The sequence below is a fragment of the Schistocerca serialis genome, chromosome 3, assembly GCF_023864345.2.
Source record: "Schistocerca serialis cubense isolate TAMUIC-IGC-003099 chromosome 3, iqSchSeri2.2, whole genome shotgun sequence".
Lineage (NCBI taxonomy): Eukaryota > Metazoa > Arthropoda > Insecta > Orthoptera > Acrididae > Schistocerca > Schistocerca serialis.
Window position 1 is genome coordinate 419560912 of NC_064640.1, and position 15064 is coordinate 419575975.

The 15064-nt window shown below is 42.6% G+C and overlaps 1 pseudogene; it reads right to left on the minus strand.

The window, feature by feature from the left end:
• LOC126470901 (AP-2 complex subunit mu-like) overlaps positions 1-13091 on the minus strand; it is a 53584-nt pseudogene extending 40493 nt beyond the window's left edge.
• Positions 13092-15064: the final 1973 nt, after the last annotated feature.

The window sequence follows — 15064 nt, forward strand, 5'->3', positions numbered from 1 at the left end:
CCGCGCTGCTGCTGCGGTCGCAGGTTCGAATCCTGCTTCGGGCGTGGATGTGTGTGATGTCCTTCGGTTAGTTAGGTTTAAGTAGTTCTAAGTCTAGAGGACTGATGACCTCAGCTGTTAAGTCCCATAGTGCTTAGAGCCATTTGAACCATTTGAATCAGAGCTCCAGGTGTACAGAAAATACCGTGTCGGTGTGAACAGTTTATGTCGGATGGACTGTTCACACTAATGAACAGCGCAATATAGGACACAAAAGGTTTTTCCTGCCTACAGTATCCTGAGAAATCAGCTGTAGCTGACAAATAGTTCGTAGAATAGCGTTATAAATGAAGCTATTGAGATAGAAATCTCCAGAAACAACCTCAATAAAGACGGCGGTCTGCAGGTAACCACAGTTTCAGATTCGGTCATCAGAAAGTTGAAACAGGCGCTTCGGTCTTGCAACCACGACATTAACTTATTTGGCGCTGGACTGGGAACCAGTGGCGTCACAGGCAGTAGCACCGCTATATAAAGAAGGCAGCAGCAAGCACATGACAATGGTCGAGGAGCACTTGGGTGCAGTCTTGTGGGTCTTTCACTAACTCATGTAACTGGAAGCTTACAATGATTTTATCAACGTTCCTTCACTTATAGCAAAACGGAAAAGTTTCTTAATTTCTAAATACAGAAGTAATAATTAGATTTTCCTCTACTAATAATGTTCACAAACAAGATTATTAAGTCATTTATCTTTGATTTACAAAAAGTTCGTTGTAAACTACTAAAAACGATGGCAGCGTCTTTTCGATTGGGCTGTAGCCAGACTTTAAAACTGCTAATTGAATTAAATCTTATCGAGCATCTAAGAACCGCCTTATCATCGTTCATTAGAATACTAGTGATCCTTATAGGGATGGTTCCCTAAGATTTTTTCAGTTCTGGTAAGTATAGTTTTCTATGTTGCTGGGTCTTTGAACCTGCGAAGGTTAAATCGTTATTGCCTGTTGGTTTTATTTTGGGGGTGGGGGTCCTTGGCTGACGATTGTTTGAGGATTTTTCTAACGTTTCATTACCGGTGGCTGAGGAGTTCTTGGGGGGGGGGGGGGGGATGATCCTTTGACAACACCAGCCAATCATGTTGGTAACACATTATAAACATGGTTAAACCAACATGAGCTGAAGGTCCTGAGGCAAAAGCCAGCAGGAAGAACACAAGTGGCCACAAAAACCTTAGCAATTTTGTATTACATGTTTAATATCTCCAACGTCTCAGTTATTTAATCACGAGTTTCTAAGTTTCTTAGTTTTAAGAGATACAAATGAAAAGGAAAACTGCCATGATTGAATATCATGCAACTAACTATAGATGTTATTCTTCGATTGAGTGACATATTATGAAAAAGAAGTGAGCGGGGTATGTGTGGTTCATGGGTAGGACGTTAGGCTCACACTTGGGAGAGCTGTCTTTCCTACTCACATTTTGGTTTTCCGTTACAAACAGTTCGTTGTAAACTACTAAACGTTACCGCTGGGTATATTTCGTAAACCACATCAAATACTGACGAACCGATTCCACAGACCGAGTGTGAGGAGAGGGGCTAGTGTAATTGCTTAATACAAACCATACAAAAATGCACGGAAGTATGTTTTTTCACACAAACCTACGTTTTTTTAAATGGAACCACGTTAGTTTTGTTAGCACATCTGAACATATGAACAAATACGTAATCAGTGCCGTTTGTTGCATTGTGAAATGTTAATTACATCCGGAGATATTGTAACCTAAAGTTGACGCTTGAAACCTCCGACGTTCAGTTGCGTGTTGTAACAAACACGGGCCACGGTCGGCGAGCAGCATCTGCAAGTACATGTTTACGATGACGACCGTGTTTACGAGTGTGGCTGTAGTGCACTGTTGTGGTTTGGTCTAGCTGTCGCAGTGTCCGCATGTAGAGCTTGCTGCTATTGTTATTCTGCATTCGTCTCCGCACGCAGACCAACTGTAGTACACCGTGTTACCAGACGTCTGTGATAGTGTAGTGTTGTAGGAACTGTGACCATGGTGTATTCGAACTCTGAAAAGGCGGAGATGATACTCATCTATGGCGAGTGTCGACGAAATGCAGCTGAAGCCTGCAGTGTGTATACAGAACGGTTCCCAGACACAGAGCATTCAACGTGTCGCACATTGCAAAACACCTACCGCCAACTGTATGCAACAGGTATGGTCGTAGCACGCAAACGGGTCCGTAACAGGCCCGTCACAGGAGAAGCGGGTGCAGTTGGTGTGTTAGCTGCTGTTGCCATGAACCCACACATGATCTGCCAACGTTGCTCGAAAATGTCCCACTGGAAACGCGTCGACGTATGTGGTATCAGCATGATGGTGCACCTGCACATTCCGCAGTTAACACTAGGCTGACCCTTGACAGGATGTTCGACGGGCGTTTCATAGGACGTGGACGACGCATAAATTGGCCAGCCCGTTCACCTGATCTTACACCTCTGGACTTCTTTCTGTGGGGTACGTTAAAGGAGAATGTGTACCGTGATATGCCTACAACCCCAGAGGATGTGAAACAACGTATTGTGGCAGCCTGCGGCGAGATTACACCAGATGTACTGCGGCGTGTACGACATTCATTACGCCAGAGATTGCAATTGTGTGCAGCAAATGATGGCCACCACATTGAACATCTATTGGCCTGACATGTCGGGACACACTCTATTCCACTCCGTAATTGAAAACGGAAACCACGTGTGTACGTGTACCTCACCCCTCATGGTAATATACATGTGCGTCAGTGAAAAAGACCAATAAAAAGGTGTTAGCATGTGGACGTAATGTGCTGTTCCAGTCTCTTCTGTACCTAAGGTCCATCACCGTTCCCTTTGGATCCCTACGTAATTCGGTGCTCTCCGATACACACGATCGAACATCGGAGGAGTGGTACTCAAGCGTCAACTTTAGGTTACAATATCTCCGGATGTAATTAACATTTTACAATGCAACAAACGGCACTGATTACGTATTTGTTTATATGTTCAGATGTGCTAACAAAACAAACGGGGTTCCATTTAAAAAAAACGTTGGTTTGTGTTAAAAAACGTACTTCCGTGCATTTTTTTATGGTTTGTATGAACCAATTAAACTAGCCCCTCTCCTCAGGTTCGGTCTGTGGAATCGATTCGTCAGTATTTGATGTGGTTTACGAAATACATCCAGCGGTAATGTTAGGTGACTCACCCTGTATATATTACGCAGTGGTAAGGTACTGGACTCGTATTCTGGAGGAAAGAGCTACAAGTCCTTTCCAGCCATCCAGATTTATGTTTTCAGTGATTTTCCTAAACATAACCTTAGTACAACACAGAATACAGCGTAATACAAAAACCTTCGGATGCGAAAGTACAGTGACGTGGTTTTCATTGCTACAGCAACAGCGCAGCATAGCATAATGCGGAGTGTTTGAGGAAAACGGTGTTAAGTGCCCAATGGTAATTTTTTTTTTCAGGTAATGAAAACAAAATCTCAAATGTTATGTAATGTTTGTTTAGCATTAATAATGGTTTTACTGGATTATTAATACAAATTTAATTAGTACTATAAAGGAAAACTTTCAAAATAACAGATACGTAAATAGGAAAAGTTAAGTTTTTAAAATTTAATTCCAATTTTCTGTTTGATTCAGTTGCCTCACTGACAAATGTTTCTGTAAAACACGTGGTATTTCTTCTCCATGTAAGGAAGCATAGACAGATCTTTCTTTTATTCAGCACTTCTTTGAGATGACAGATTTACCTGCGGAAACTTCTCCAGACATGTCACATTTTTGCATTGTACAACCTTCCTTGAAGATTGAATAAGCATTCAATTCCTCAATTTCGCTGAAGGTTTTCTTGATCAGAATTTTGTTGGAATCATTCACTGTAGTTGAGGAGAGGTGGGTCGGCTTGAGTTTGGATGTATTGATGTACAGATATGCTGGTGCACCCACAGCAGAAAAGTCTAGAAATAACTCCTCTTTCCATTCGTTCGACGGCTCCTTACTTTTGTCCTTGCTTTTGCTTGTTACCTGCAACAAAATAATATAAATACAATATACCGCAACATATAAAATAAAATATTTATATACATTTATCGCTATTAAAACATTTGCCAGTTTAATTTATAATAACAACATGAAGAAATATGGTTCACGAAACATATTTTGAGATTTAAGGACAATACATATCTGTCGTACTGGAATTTTTGCTGCGTTATTTATCGCTGTTGAGTAGCAAAGCCATTCCATGAATTCTACCGAGTGAGGTGGCGCAATGGTTAGCACACTGGACTCGCATTTGGGAGTACGACAGTTCAAACCCGCGTCCTGCCGTTCACATTTAGGTTTTCCGTGATTTCCCTAAATCGCTCAAGGCAAATGCCAGGATGGTTCCGTTGAAAGGGCACTACCGATTTCCTTCCCCATCCTTGACAACTTCTGAGCTTGTGCTCGGTCTCTAATGGCCTCGATGTACGAGGGGCGTTTGAAAAGTCCGTGCAAAAATAAAAACTACTTATGTGTTTGGATAACCTTTTTTATTTTTCGATATAGTCTCCTTCTAGACTTATACACTTCATCCAACGCTGTTCTAATTTGTTGATCCCCTCCGAACAATAGGAATTGTCCAAGTCTGCAAAATAGCTATTAATTGCTGCAATCACCTCCTCGTTCGAATAAAATCTTTGTCCTGCCAGCCATTTCTTAAAATTGGGGAAGAAGTAGTAGTCGAGGGAGCCAAGTTTGGAGAATAGGGGGGATATGAAACGAGTTGGGATCCTATTTCCATTAATTTTGCGACCACAACTGCTGTGGTGTGTGCTGGTGCATTGTCGTGATGGAAAAGGACTTTTTTGCGGTCCAATCCCCGGCGGTTTTCTTGTAGCTCGGTTTTCAAACGGTCCAATAACGATGAATAATATGCACCTGTAATAGTTTACCCTTTTCCAGGTAGTCGATGAGGATTAGCTCTTGCGAATCCCAAAAGACAGTCGCCATAACCTTTCCGCCCGTAGGAATGGTCTTCGCCTTTTTTGGTGCAGATTCTCCCTTGGTAACACATTGTTTAGATTATTGTTTGGTTTCAGGAGTATAGTAATGTATCCATGTTTCATCCACAGTGACGAAACGACGCTTAAAGTCCTGTAGATTCTTCCTGACTGGCTGCAAACAATCCCTGCAACGCTTCACACGATTCCGTTTTTGGTCAAGCGTGAGCAATCGCGGAACCCATCTTGCGGAGAGCTTTCTCATGTCCAAATGTTTATGCAAAATATTATGTACCCATTCATTCGAGATGCCCACAGCACTAGCAATCTCATGCGCCTTAACTCTTCTGTCATCCATCACCATATCATGGATTTTATAAATGATTTCTGGAGTCATAACCTCCACAGGGCGTCCAGAACGTTCAACATCACTTGTGCCCATATGGCCACTTCGGAAATTTTGAAAGCACTTATAAATTGTCCTAATCGAAAGTGCAGAGTCACCGTAATGTTTATCAAGCTTCTGTTTAGTCTCCTGAGACGTTTTGCCTTTCATAAATTAATGTTTAATCATCACATGAAATTCTTTTTAGTCCATTTTTTGACTATCATTCGACTTCCCTGATTCACACGAACGCCAAACACAAAGAAATGGACCAATATGGCTGAAACTTGGTGTGCTTTCTTTCCAAAGATGCTACTAACTAAACATGAGCTCGATACGCACCGGTGGTGCCATCTCTCGGACTTTGCACGGACTTTTCAAACGCCCCTCGCAGACGGGGGCGTTAAACCCAATCTTCCTTCCCTCCTTCCATGAACTCTCAAGTCTTTTCTGGCACCCGCTTTCTTCCTAACAGTATTAAATTCTGTGTTGAGGTCCATCTTGATGCATTAAGCCAATAAATAAAGAATTAAAGCACGTAAATGTACATGTTCGTTGGTAAGTCAGAGAGAACAGACACTAATGATATGTGTAGATGGTACTTATCTGTGTCTCCATGGAAAGTGTTATGGAGATGCTCCAATAATATCTTTGGACCATCCATTGATGTAAATGAGAATGGCCTGGCACTTGCATTGTTTCTTACAATATTAGCAGCAGTACATAGAACGATTTCAGTGCAAAATCTGAATATGAGATATCCTGGTACTTATATCGTTTCCCACAAACAGTCTTATTATGCTGCTCTTCCACTGCATCCAGCAGTTATACACGAGGTGAATATTCGCCCCCTCTTCATCACTATGCCTATCCATACTGTTGTGTATCACTGTTAACTTACAACTACAACCACTGGAAAATAAATCGGAGACAAGCGGCGTGCATTGCGCGTTACAGCCCACATTAACACAACTCAGTCGCGCTGGTTCGCATAACCGGAAGGTGCTGAGTCAGGCCCGGTGTCGCCACGTCCTACTCTACCCTGGCTGGCCTGACGGGCTCCGGTCTACCTGATCGTCTCTCACAGACTGAACTTGCCTAGCGACTCGTTAGCCTACAGAGCCAACACCTAACGTCATCTCGAGATGAGGCGATCCTTAATGTATACATTAGCTTGAAGTGTCAGTGACTTGGACAAAATTAAGAATAAATAGTTGACCGAAAAAATAAATAAATGACCGAAAATTAAGTTTTTCTTTGTTATGGAAAACTTTTATTACAAATTTTTATCAGTTCTTTATCAGACAGGAATTATGGCAATACGAAGGGTATTTCTTTTCATTTGTTGTCTCTAAGTGAAGCAGTCACACTAAACACAGTATGCTATTGTCTGGTAAATATAGTTGTTAAGGAAGTCCAAATTAGTAGTTTGAAAAATTAACTAATTTGTGTCATAAACACATTTTGCATGGTGTGAGAGACGGTGCCATTTTGGATGGCAGAAATGACAAGGAGAACATCTCGGACCGTGGAGATGAAACTATTAATTTGTCCAATATGGTAGCAGTTCCTTCCAACGATCAGCCTAGGAAGTTGGTGGAAATGGTATGTTCCGAACCACTGAGGAAACAGTGCGTCCACAGAGTGTTAATATGCGTCAGATAAAGAATCTGATCGATAAGCAAAAGAATAACTACCAATACAGTTATGTATTTAGTATCACTGAATGAAGGGAATCGATAGTCTTGCGTTATTTAATTGGTATTGTTAAAGTTGATCAGGTTTGACGTGGACGTGAACTGGCGAGAGCGTCTGCAATCGCTAAGTGGTAATGTATTAACGCTTTGAAAACGCTTGTGTGTCAAATAAAATAATAGAAAGTTACGGAGTGTATCTTAGAGTGTCAACATGTGAACATTTAGGTAGTGCAAGTGAAAAGTATTCGGAGGAAGTACAGGAGGTATAGATATTCTTCGAGTAAATGTTCTCGGTTAACTTGCCGCGTCAGATTAGAATGAAATCTCAAACATTGATTTCTTAATTCTGATAACGGTCATTTGACAGTGATTTCTTGTAAACATAATTACCTGGTTCCTTGTTTAGCTGCACAACATAAAACTATGTCAGAGAATAAAAGGCTACCGTCGAAGAAGGGAAAACCTGGAACTAGGCTTCTGAAAATGGCACACTTGAGAACGTCAGTACGTGTTTTGAAGACGAGACGAGACTGTTCCTAATGACAGACAAGCCAGACAGTGAAGTCCCAAATATTTTGCTTTCCTACTAGAAATTCACCATCATTGCCCCAAAACTTTGTACGGTAGCACGCTTGATATTAGGCATCCCTGCTACCATAATTTATTTTGAGAAATTAGATGAGGAGCGCACACGAAGTGTCAATGATTGCAGTAACATAGTAGACCTCTTAGCGACAAACAATCGTGGGCAAATAGAGAATGTCTCGATGCATACAGGGATTGATGACCACACGGTTGTCATAGTGAGACTGAATGTCGTACCATCCAAATACAGTGGAAATAAACGCAACATATATGTATTTAGATAGACAGACAAAAATTCCCTTGATGACTACCTAAGAGACAGTGTCTATTCCTTCCATACTATGTTATCACCGTCCGCCTGCTTAGTGCCAGCACAGTAGCTCAGTGTGTTCGGTCAGAGGGCTGATCGCCCTCTGTAATAAAAAACTGAGTACAGGAATCAACGATGAACTTGAACGGATATCTTGTGATGTCCGTCCAGACCAAATGCAACGAACAATACCGAACATAATAAAGAAACAGGAAAAAAAAGCTGGGTGGTAACGTGCTCGCCTCCCATGCAAGCGGGCCCGGGTTCGATTCCCGGTCGGGTTGGAGATTTTCTCCGCTCGGGAACTGGGTGTTGTGTTGTTCTCATCATCATTTCATCCTCATCACCGGCGCGAAAGTCGCCCAATGTGGCGTCGAATGAAATAAGACTTGCACTTGGCGGCCGAACTTCCCCGAATAGGGGACTCCCGGCCAACGACGCCATACGCTCATTTCCATGTATTTTTATGTTATCACCGACCAGATGTGACTTATATTCAGAGCAATAGTGTTGGAGGTAAGGGAGAGATTTTACCAAGTAAATTAATAGAGATTAAACAATTCGCCCATAGGACACAAAACAGATCTGGACACTGCTACAGAACAAAGGGAAAAATCATGCGAGACTGAAAACAACGTAAAATCTCCAAGACTGGCAAGGACTTCAGATGCTCGAAACTTACCGTGGACGTCTATATGAGATGCTTTTAATAGTTACCACAACGAAATTCTTTCTCCAAATCTGGTAAAACACGAAAGAGATTCTGGTTGTACTTAAAGTATACCAGCAGCAAGACACAGACAATCACACTTATCATATTACTTGGTGGCAATGGTACTCTTAACGACGATGAAGTTTCTCTACACGGCTATCCGAAATTCCTTCAGCAAAGCAAGTATTCAAGTAGTATTCACGTAGTAAGTATTCAAGAATTTGAACCAATAAAAACTGCCAACATGAGTAACCGGGTAGTAGGTACCGTCGGTGTAGAGAAACAGCTTACGTCACTTAATGAATGCAGTTATTCGCGTCCACTGTACAGCAATTAAGTTACTTACAAAGTATGCTGATGCTACAAGTGCATTTTTAGCAATCACATACAACTGCCCGCTCGACGGCAGATCCTTCTCTAGATACTGTAATGTTGCACAGCTCACACCAATACACAAGGAATGAAATAGAAGTAATCCACTGAAATACAGATCCATGTGATAGTTATCGATTTGTAGCAGGATTTCGGGACATATACTGTGTTCCAGCTTTATGAAATACCTCGAAGATAACGATCTATTGACACATATCTAGTACAAATTCTAGAAGTATCGTTCTTGTGAAACACAACTGGCTCTTTATTCACTCGAAGTAATGATGACAACGACAGGAAGTCTCAAGTTGACAAATATTTCAGAATTTTCTCACAACCAACTTCTAATGCAATTGCATGTCTATGAGGTATCGCCACAGCCGTGTTGTTGGTGACTTCCTGTTCGGTAGATAACAGTTCGTAGAAACTGACAGGAAATCTTCTAGCGAAACGAAAGTGATATCTGATGTTCACCAAGGAAATGTAATAGGCCCTCTGCTGTTCCCGATCTATATAAAAGATTTAGGAGACTGTCTTAGCATTCCTCTTAGATTATTTGCAGACGATACAGTGGTTTACCGCCTAGTAAAGTAAACAGAAGATCAAATCCAATTAGAAAATGATTTGTACAAGATATCTGCACAGCGTGAAAAATGACGATTGAACCTAAACAATAAAAGGTTTGAGGTCATTTATATGAGTATTAAGAAATTACGCTAATTTCGGTTACGCAACACGTTACACAAACTTAAAGGTTGTCGATTTAGTTACTTAGCAACAATTTAAATTGAAAGCATCACATAGAAAATGTTGTGGGGAAGGTGAACCAAAGACTGCGTTGTCCGTCCTATTCTGGGGTATTGCTGCACGATATGGGATCCTTGCTTGATAGTAACGACGGAGGACATATAGAAATAGAAAGGACAGCTCGCTTTCTACTATTGAGAAACAGAGGAAGGATTGTCACTGAAAATATAAGAGTTGGTGTGGCACTCATTACGTTGTGACGAAATATTTTCATGAAATTTCTGTCTCCAACTTTCTTCTCCGAATACAAAATATATTGTTGAATCCCACCTCCACAGGTATAAGTGACCATCGTAATAACGTAAGAGAAATCAGACATCGCACGGAAAGATTTGGGAGTTCATTTTTTTCCAAGTGGTATTCGAGAATGGAATGGTCGATAAATAATCTCAAAGTGGTTGTATGAAACCTCTGTGAACCACTTAAGTGTAGATTGCAGATTAATCGTGCAGCTATAGGTGAGGTTCTCATAGGTGGCGGCGCAAACCTCCAAAATGGCGTTTCTAATGGAGGTACGTTCGAAGAAGAGAACTGTCCTTAAGTTTCTTTTGGCGGAAAACTGGAGCATAGCAGATATTCATAGGCGCTTGCAGAATGTCGGTGGCGACCTGGCAGTGAACAAAAGCACGGTGAGTCATCGGTGAGGCCTTTGGTAGCCCTGATACACTCGTCCACAAGTTGGGGTACTCTAAAGAACGTTCCTGCTGGGTTCCTCGCCACCTGACAGAAGGCCATAAAGAGCAACGAAGGACCATTCGCGCGGAATAGCTTTCGCGTTTCGAGGCTGATCGTGAAAATTTTTTATCGAACATCGTTACAGGCGATCAAACACGAGTTCATCACTTCGAACCAGAAACAAAACTCCAATCATGGTTTGGTACCGTACCACCTTTCTTCCAATGAAAACGTTCAAAGCTGCACCCTCTACCGGTAAAGTCATGGCGACGGTCTTTCGGAACTCTGAAGAGACTATTCTGTTAGATGTCCTCCCTCATGAAAGGTATTGCACTATCCACATGAAATTGAAGAAACTACTTCAGTGTGTTTGTCGCCACAAAAATGCAAACGAGCTTCTCCTTCTCCATGACAATGCAAGGCCTCACTGAAGTCTGCGCATCCGAGAGGAGATCAAAAGAAGTCACTCAACTGTTCTTCCTCATCCACCCTAAACCCAAATCTCACGCGTTCCAAATTCCATCTGTTTGGCCCAATGAAGGATGCACGCTGCGGGAAGCAGTATGTGGATGATGGACAGGTTATTGATGGGCAAGACGTTGTCTGGTAGAGTGGTACCACATGGGCATAAAGGCCCTCACGGTAACGTGGCGGAAGGCTGGCGCATTATCAAATTTTTGCCAAAAGGGTAGGGAAAAGTATGGTGCGGGGGAATCCTGAATAAAACGAACCTTCCTTTAAAAAATTGAGTTGCATTACTTATTGAACGCCGGTTGTACACACATCAAAAAAGTTTTGCATCAGCCCGGTTCCCAGAACTCCTGAAGATAGACGTTGACTGTGGATATTGCATCACAGAAGCAGTCCTTTTGACTGTTCAGAGATGTCACTAAACCCGCCCCAAGATGTAAAAAACCATGCTTGAGCAGCGCCTATTAGACCGAGGGGGTCAGACAGCCGATCAGTTCCAGTTATTCCACCAGGAAGGACGCACACGGCTCGTGTTGTCTGTAGTTCAACCAAGCCTAGACGGTCAATACAGCGCTTCGATCGCGTCCGCGTTGTTAGTTTGTGCCAGGAAGGGTTCTCAATAAGGGAAGTGTCCAGGCGTCTCGAAGTGAACCGAAGCGATGTTGTTCGGATATGGAGGAGATACAGAGAGACAGGAAATGTCGATGACATGCCTCACTTAGGCCGCACAAGGGCTACTACTGCAGCGGATGATCACTACCTACGGATTATGGCTCGGAGGAACCCTGACAGCAACGCCACCATGTTGAATAATGCTTTTCGTAAACCAATAGGACGCCGTGTTACGACTCAAAGTGTGCGCAATAGGCTGCATGATGTGCAACTTCAATCCGACGTCCATGGCGAGGTCCATCTTTGTAACCACGAGAACATGCAGCTTGGTACAGATGAGCTCAACAACATGCCGAATTTACCGCTCAGGACTGGCATGAAATTCTCTTCACCGATGAGTGTTGCATATGCCTTCAACCAGACAATCGTCAGAGACGTGTTTGGAGGCAATCCAGTCAGGCTGAACGCCTTAGACACACTGTCCAGCGAGTGTAGCGAGGTGGAGGTTCCCTGCTGTTTTGGGGTGGGATGTGAGGCCGACGTTCTCCGCTGGTGGTCATGGAAGGCGCCGTAACGGCTGTAAGATACGTGAATGCCATCCTCCGACCGATAGTGCAACCACATCGGCAGCATATTGGCGAGTAATTCGTCTTCATGGACCACAGTTCGCACTCCCATTGTGCACATCTTGTGACTGACTTCCTTCAGGATAACGACATTGCTCTAACAGAGTGACTAGCATGTTCTCCAGACATGAACCCTATCGAAAATGCATGGGATAGACTGGAAAAGGCCTGTTTCTGGACAACGTAACCCACCAACCACTCTGACGGATCTACGCCGAATCGCCGCTGAGAAGTGGTACAATCTGGACCAACAGTGCCTTGATAAACTTGTGGATAGTATACAACAATGAATACAGGCATTCATCAATGCAAGAGGACGTGCAATTTGGTATTAGAGGTACCGGTGTATACAACAATCTGGACCACCACCTGTGAAGGTCTCGCTGTATGGTGCTGCAACATGCAATGTCTGTTTTTCACGAGCAATAAAAAGGGTGGAAATGATGTTTATGTTGATCTCTATTCCAGTTTTCTGTACAGGTTCAGGAACTCTCGGAACCGAGGTGATGCAAAACGTTTTTTGATATGTGTGTCTTAAATGGAAATGTAAAAGTAATTGCAATTGTGTATGCTGTAGCCAAGTAGCCCTTGCAACTTCCGTTTACCTTACGCACTTGAGTAGATTACGTGAAACATTGCGACCCTACAACATGTATAGGTAATGAGTGCTATAGTGTACACGTGGTGAGCGTGGCAGCCTGGGTTCACGAACTGCGGGCCGTCCGTGTTGGGCAGGCTGACTGTAGCTGGCCTGCCGGCAGGCTGGTGAGTCAGTGGGTAGATTAGTCCAGCACAGCTGCAACGAGCTAGCAGTCCGCAGTTCATGGCTCTGCGGGAGTCAGTACCAAACAGAACTGAATAAAAGATTGAGGGCGAAGAGTAAAGTCGGCATTATTGTTGTCAACATAAAGTATTACTTGACAAAGCGCTCCGTATGCCCACGCATGGCAGAAACTTACTTCACGACGTAACTATGTATACTCACGTCCATGTCAAAGAAGTTCACATTGTTACTTAGCAATGCAAGCAAATGTCTGTCCTGTACGCTGCCTTGGCTTGCTGCTAAAATAATTATACAGCGTTGTCGGAAACAGTCTGAAGAGTTTGTATGGGTGTTGCAGGGTAGGTTGGGCTGAGAAATAATTGATAAGAAAAAATTCGATACGGTAAGCCATTTCTGAGTTAACAGCCATTGGAGTTAGCTAATAAAGCCATTGCACGTGCAAATTCAAGCAGCAAGCCATGTAAAATTAGTGTCAGTTGTTCTCATAGAGTAAATATTAGTGCACGAGACTGCCAGGTCTTTGTCTTGAGTTCGATACTTTCTACCGTCGCTCGGTTTTAGGAAACCAAACGAAGAACTCGTTTGGCGACACCGTCTTTGGCAGGTCGCTTGGATTTGTGCTCACAACGACCTGATTTACTAACTTCATTTCTCAGCACAACCTACCTTGCAACACCCTTATAAGGTTTCCTGATTTTTTCTGACCACCTTGTCTTTGTTGAAGACGAGAAAGGAAAAAGGGCGTCAGTGTTGAGAGAATAGCTGACGGAACGTGCAAGCTAAATGTTTGTTGATAGTGTGCAAATTGCAGTAGGAAGGACACCATGCTGACTGTAGTGGGATTCAGAAAATATTAAATACCCCATTGACAGTTTTAATCAATTTATTAATATCCACGCAACGGCCTTGCCGCAGTGGCTACACCGGTTCCCGTCAGGTCACCGAAGTTAAGCGCGGCAAAGAAATATTGAAGGAAATTGTCTTTAAAACATACAGAATCAACGAGTCATAGAGTGTGTGAAAGAGAGGACACAATTTTGAAAAAGTAGCACTTTACACGACATATTTACTGAAAATGGAGCACCATAATTAAAGCAGCCCATGGTTATTAATCCGAAATAGATAAAAGTGACGCTATGTGAGAAGTATATTCAAAAGAATTGCTATGTCTGTACTGCACTTGGCTGGGTAATACCGTGAGTGAATGGAACAATTTGCTTCCAAACATGGCACAGAAGGCATTCCATTGCAGTTTATACTTCTTTGCAGATATTTTTAGAGCAATACAGATACAAAGATAAATGTGGGTAAGAGATGGAACGAACCACAGGAGAACGCTGCTGCCTTATATCACAATTTCCCTGAACAACCTTCAAAATTTTGTCAGTGGAGTTCGCTTTCACCCTATATTTAGCGCAACGTAGTTTCCGAAGCGGCTACAGTACTGTCACTTCGTCATTTGCGGCCATCTCCGCACGACATGATCGAGTAGGTTGTGATAATTTATGCGCCTTGTTAATCGTTATGTCGGTGCTCTGCCCTCACAATTTGTTTCACAATTTAATCCAGGTATTTTAAAACAGTGCGCTTCAGTTACATATGAAATTTTTTTTCGCCTTATGCAATTGGGTTACTAATAATATTGGTTTCTAGAGAATCTCTGCTGTTTGTAGGTAACAAATTCGAAATACAGCTACACAAGCTCAGATGACGTACCGTAGAAACGGGTGCAAGTACCTTTTCGTGTTATAACAAGTAATAAAACTTACATGGCTGAATGTTGAATAGCATATGGTGCCGTTACGGTTACGTGACATTACAAGAACAGCTTATAAACGGTGCAAGGGTCTAATAAATAATCATTATAGAGTCGGTAAGACCGCAAAAGGGGAACTCCACTGACATAAGCGACTTCGGCAAAGGGCATTTTGTCATGGAATTTCAATCACCAGCTTACCCCTCAGAGTGTGCAAATATTTCGTGCCCACCTAAATAGGGAGGTATGATCATCGTA